General features: G+C 44.5%; 1 long non-coding RNA gene across 1 annotated transcript; it reads left to right on the plus strand.

Moving 5' to 3' along the window:
• The first annotated feature begins 1,129 nt into the window (after positions 1 to 1,129).
• On the plus strand, positions 1,130 to 5,934 carry LOC139076016 (uncharacterized). Its single transcript, XR_011527204.1, has 4 exons — positions 1,130 to 1,601; positions 1,755 to 1,910; positions 3,343 to 3,705; positions 5,624 to 5,934. It is a non-coding gene; the product is annotated as an uncharacterized lncRNA (long non-coding RNA).
• The last annotated feature ends 468 nt before the right edge of the window (positions 5,935 to 6,402 follow it).

Here is a 6,402-nt window from a genome sequence, read left to right on the forward strand (position 1 = left end):
TCCAATCTAATCATTTCACTTCAGCCAGAGGCCTAGGACGAAAGGAAGAAAAATAAACCTCTTAAACATTAACTCAGCCTCAGAGCCACAGCTTTCCAAAATGTCACCTTTTTGCAAATTGGGTGCAGGGTGGGGGACCCCTTCCCCAAGATATTTCCTAGTGATTTGCTAGGAAATTATTGTAACAAATATACAAATCTACAATGGCTCTTACAGGAATGGTGTCCCCAGCATTGTGCAGTCTGAATTCTGCACAACTATACACATCAGCCTTCCAGCTCTGGCTGAAAGTTTGTTTCCTTGTCTTTACATAATATGTTGCACATTCTTTATTGTGAAAGGTTTTAAACAACAAGAAAAAGGAGAATGGTACAAACCTTGTTAATTTTTCTTCCTGTTGTGGTAGACTGGAATATTTTAATCCTTATCAGAGTTTAAAATAAATTTCTGAAAATCTGTTTCACATGAGATGTGACTACTTACAAATGCGATTTTAAAAAAAGAGTTCAAAAAGTTCAAGTTGTTTAAAATAAAGAATATTTCATTCTAACAGGTGTGTGTTGATATCTCATTGTGGTTTTGGTTTGCATTTCCCTGATGATTAATGATGTTGAGCACTTATCCACGTGCCTCTTGGCCATCTGTGTGTCTTCTCTGGAAAAATGTCTATTCAGATCCTCTGCCTATATTTTAATCGAATTTTTTTTATTTGCTAGTGAATTGTATGAGTTCTTTAGAATATGATCTAACGTTGGAAAAGCTGTGTTAGTAACTCCTTTATTTTGAAATAAACTTCTGGAGAGGTTTAACAAAACCTAAAAGGCTTTTTAAAAAACATTTCTGCAACAATCGAGGTCCACAGAAGTCTGTGACCAGGCTTGAAGCAGTTTGGCTGAAACAAATGCAAACTGAACTTCTGGTTTGGGCAGGGCTTTTCCCCCCAAATTATGTCCCTTTCATGACAAAATAGAAAACCTCTTTGTTTCATGCATCCAGCTGCGCGTCCATGGGCGTGCGTTCTGGTTTGGTCTTGGCTAAATGCAGAGAAACACAGTGGACCTGTTTCAAGTCTACGCTGCCGCCTCGTCATGAATTCATCACCACGCTGTCACAAATGTCCTCCTACAGTGCCTTTCAGTGCCTGTGGTACCAAAAGAAAGGAGCCAGTATTGTTTATGAAATGGCTGTGAAACAGATATTTGATTCCTTTTTTTTCCCTCCAAATCTGTTATAAGCAACGGAAGCAAAGGAAAGAGAAATTAAAAAAAGAAGGGCAGTCACTTCAATGGTGTCAAACAGAACAAAAGGAAAAGAGAGAGAGAAATAGAAGGAAAGAGCTGAAAGAGAGAAGAAGAAAGGTAGAGAAAAGGAAAGAAGGAGAAAAAACCTCAGCTGTCCAGCCATATACCGAGAATGTGAATGGATCCTAATTTGGAGGAAGTTGTTTTTACTTTTTTACCTTCAATAATAATGTTTCTATTTTGTTAAGCTGTGGTCTCTATTTTTACTGTAGTGTAAGTCCAATATTCACCTGAGATGTTCTTTCCCAGAGTTATACTGTTTAGATTTCTATCAGAACCTCCAGGTCACCAAGGCAGGAGGTAAGTTGGAATCTGTCTTGGAGAAACAAGAACGTCTCTCCACCTTTTTTTTTTTTTTCGCCAATCTTCCTCATTTTTAGCTTGAGGAAGATTCACCCTGAGCTAACATCTGTGCCAATCTTCCTCTACTTCATATGTGGGTCGCTGCCACAGCATGGCTGATGGGTGGAGGATGTCTACACTGGGGATCTGAACCCACGAACCCAGGCTGCCAAGTGGAGCACACAAACTTAACCACTAAGCCACGGATGGGCGGGCAGCCCCTCTCCATCTTGCTCTACTCCCGGGGCCTGGACCAGAAGGAGCAAGGTAAGCACTCAGGATGCAAAGCTTAAGGAGGTGCTCACTCTCAGGCACCAGCTCTACACCCACAGGAGCCTGACAGCAGGTGCCTCCTTAAGCTTAGCCGACTAGATGCCTCGCGTGCCTCACCCTAGTCCCGCCCTGCCACCTGCTCCAGCACAGGTGCTTCTCTGCCCTGGCAGGAATCCCAGGGCTCCCTCTCTTACTTCCATCTAAAAGCCAGTGGCTGTGGCTCCTCTCCCGTCTGACTCTCACCCTACGCCTCCACTCCTCCCACACCATCCAAGCCTTGCTCTCTCCTCCCTCAGCGAAGCAGCTTCTGTCCTCAAGAACCTATGGCTGGGTTTTAAACCGTCCACCAAAAACGTTAGAGGTTAATACGTGGTTCTGGGCCTTGTTACAAGAAAAATCAGTCAAAGAAATTTTGTTTGTTATGCTATGAAACTGTGAAACCACGTTTAGTGACATCACGCCTTGCAAACCATCCCACGGTTCTATCCAAAACAGATCTTTATCTAAGGATGAAATGAAGTCAAGAAAATGGGCCTTTCTCGTTGGTTCTAGATGAGATTACTTCATTATTAGTGTAGATTCCTCACTGAGGTTTGCTAGGAAATGGCCATGGCACAGAACCACCTGCTGGCGGCTGGCTGTTGAAGAGCCAGCCTTTCTCCCCACCCCACTTCGTTCCTCCCCTGCAGATAGCCGCGCTGCACTGGGCCTCCCTTAAGGAGAGAGGTACGTCATGTCCCACAGGGGTGCTGAAAAACACGGCTTTTGCTGGACACTCCAGGGAGAACAAGATGACTTATGTCAAAGCAACAGGCCCCAGTGAAGACCTGCAGCCTCGGTGGCAGGTGGGTCAGAGGGTCGTCTTCAGCTCCCGCCACGTCCCCACCGTGGGCACTTGCTCTAGAAGCAGCCTGTGGATCCTGAACACAATTCTTCCTTTGATTCTTTTGATGACAGAGCAACAGCAAAATGCTGTGGCAATCAAAACTGCCTGAAAACAGCCTATTAACTGTTCAGATCTGTAATTGAGTTAATCACGGAACTGCTGGCACGTGCTCTCCACCGTTCTTCATAGATGAGTTCTTGACACTGCGTCCCTGAGACTTCACTCCTTCTCACCTCGAGCCCCTCTCTCGGACAGGACTCGGGATTCACAGGAGTGACTTCCATGTGGGATGAGGGTAGGAAGGAAGACAGGGCAGACATTTATAAACACCTGCTCATTTAATTTTGCCAAGACCCTGCCAGACACATCCCAGTGTCATCACTCCGCAAATGAAACTGATGCTCAGAGAAGTTCAGCGGCTTTCCTACGGTCACTCAGTTAAGGCAAGGTGGAGTTAGAAGTGGAACCCATGGCTAATCTTGATAGACTTCACACTCTTTGCCTCTCTTCACCCTCCTGCCCTCATGTTTCCTCCCATAGTGCAACGGGACCAATACTCTCTACAAGAGGAATGTGTTCTCTGTCGACAGCTTGCTTTATTTATAAGAGCTGGGTCTTGGCCTTCCTTTTCTAAGCTCCAATCATCGGAAACTAATGCTGAACAAATCTTCTGAGGCTGCCTCATGCAATCCCTTTAACTTGTGATGAGAAAACTGAAGTGCAGTGATTAAGCTACTGTGCCCCTAGCGAGCCGTGGAAACAGGGCGGGGAGCAGGACCAGCGCCGACCCCCCTGCAGTGTGTTGTACCTCACAGAGCCACCAAGACTGTGCAACGAGACGCCTATGTCCTAGACGTGGGGAGCCAATTCTCTCAAGACACCAACTTTTCTGGGGACACACAGGTAAGTGGTGTTGGGAGTGACGGTGAGGGCAGCCCCCACCCACGTCAGTTGTGTGTGACCCCGGAGTTCACTGTTTCTTTTCAGCAGAGCAGTTCTGGTCATCAAAACCCATTGGGAGAACAGATAGTAGAGAGCACAAGAAAAATTCTCCAGCGCTTTTCCAGGCTGATTCCTGCTCTTCTCCCAGGACTTCCTAGTCCTCTCATCCTCCAGCAGTTACAGAGCTCTCCACAGCAGTCCCCAGAGCTAGACCACTCCCTCAAGTCACCACCACTACCACCCTCCACTCCTTGTAACCACATTCTCATGTGGCCCTTGGTCTGAGTCCACAGCCCATATACACCAGCCCCATCCCTCACACCCTCCACATGGACTCACCTGCTCCCAGTTCCAAGCCAATATTCATGCCACAGCTCCCGGAGGTCTGCCTCCTCCCTACTGTATCCCCTGCCCCCAGTTCCGGTAAGCCAGGGGTTGCAATCGAAAATGTCTTCAGGAGACAGGAAGGTATGAGAAATGTGTGAAGTGCTGGGTGTGCAATGATAGGGAATGGTGGGGAATAGAGCAAAGTAAAAAGTGCCAGCTCCACCTAAATAAATGCAAATTTTTTTTAAATTTAAAGCATTCTGCTGTTCACACAAAGTACTTTCCCAGCCTGGATTCAGCGGCACCAGTTTCCAACCCGTCTCTACTCCAATCTGTAGGCATTACTTTCTGCAAGTCCCAAATCAAAGTCAAACTTATGTCTCCAGTGTTTCTTTACTAACCACCTCTCCTTTATGTCCCCATAATAGTACATAGACTTTGTACCACACTATCTGACTTTTGTATTTCATACACCTTGAGGGAAAGAACCATTTACCTATGGTTTATACCTCAACTTTCTATCAGCCCCTGCCTCAAACTTAGTTAACAAGAAACTCAAAGAATATACAGTGTATAGTGTACAAATCTTATAAAAGAACGCTTATTTGGTGCAATTCCCATTCGTAAGTGTGTCGATTTTTGTCACTGGCATCTTCAGAAACTCCTAACAACGGAGCAGAAGTTAATTTTCGGCATCCCCATAGTTCAGAGGATAGGGAAACATTCTGTTGTTAATTTGCACTAATACAAATAAACCATATGGCCTTCTGAATGACAGAGTCACTGTGACACCCAGCCAGCTAGGCCTGGACCATTTCTCGCTTCTCCCAGAAAGTTGTCAACACGGGAAGTCAACTTATGGCCCACAAGTCCTATCATCTGCTGCCCTCTAGTGGACAGAATAGATAACGGACAGTGTGCTCCAGAATCCCAAGCTCCCTGAGACCCAGCTCCAGAAGACAGTCAACAGTCACCTAGGAAAATCGTCCCTTCCTCTGGGGGGTAGAGTTGGAGTGATTGCAATAAAAACAGGAAAAGTTACAGAGGAATCAAGCTACAGTTTTCTATTGTGGAAGGCAAAGTTTGTGTCGAATTAAAATAAGTCGGATTCAATAACTCATTGGTGAGATATAAAACAGCCAGTGAGACTGGGAGACACCAGGATGCGGTCTTCACAGCATGCAACAAAAATGTCATTTTTTAAAAATAACTTTTAGGGGTGTTTTTTCCTCCAATATAAAAGTATATAAACTTTATTGTACAAGTTTTTCTCCTTTACACAAGAATGTGTTCATCTTAGGAAGTACAGATAGGCAACAGAATAAAAAGGAAATCACCCAGAAACCACCCTCCATTGCAGGAATACCACTGGCGATATTGTGAGTAAGCCATTCTAGCAGTTACTGAATGCATATGTAAACACGTGATTTTGTTTTAACAAATTTAGGATGACATCTTGCATCCAGTTTCACAACCGCCTTCTCTGCTGCCTCATTCTGAGGTCACAAAAGGTATGTGTTTTCTGACCTCATTCCTTACCTGTGTGTTTCAGCTGCTCTGACGGTGGGCTTGTGCATGCGCTATGACAGACCAAGTCATCTGCTTTCCTCGCCTGGAGCCCTCTCTCCTCCAACGTGTCCAGCTGGCTTAGGCAAGTGACCAATCATAGCATATCATTGTATTTTCCATACGGTAGTTAAAATAATAAATCTGAGCATATGGAAAATAAATTTAACAGTAATACTATCTAAGGTAACTGTATTCATCGTGGTGAGTTGTTTAATTGCTTTAAGATCCACTACCATACTGGATTTGTGGACATGGCATTTTTATTGCTTTAATAAACATATTTCTTAAATTACATCCATATGAAAGATTTTTTTCCCAAAAAATATGAGAGATATTTACCTTTCTCAAACCAAAATTTCACATGCAACCAACCTGCACTTATCTTAGAAACGAAACACGACCATCATTTCTCTCGGCATGGGCAGCTTGTCCCCATGTTGTAAACGCAAGGAAGAGAACAGCATCTACTCAAGGGAAAGCTCTGATGGCGGGAATGGAAGACGGCATGACCAGATTTAATGTTAACGCAAAACTAAAAACCCCAGGATGGTACTTAAGGGAGGGTGATGGGAACGTATTGTTTCCTTATAATGATTTTAAATGGAAATTACAATTCAATCACAAATGAAAGTAAATTGTAGACAGTGAGGCGAACAAATCTGTCTCACTCGGATTCACGGTGATTATCAGATTAGCACCGCGTCCACCGCCATCTTCTCGGTCTCCCTTACCTCACCGCCTGAACTGCAGTTTCACGGGGAC

The sequence above is a fragment of the Equus przewalskii genome, chromosome 15 (genome assembly GCF_037783145.1).
Source record: "Equus przewalskii isolate Varuska chromosome 15, EquPr2, whole genome shotgun sequence".
NCBI classification, from domain to species: domain Eukaryota; kingdom Metazoa; phylum Chordata; class Mammalia; order Perissodactyla; family Equidae; genus Equus; species Equus przewalskii.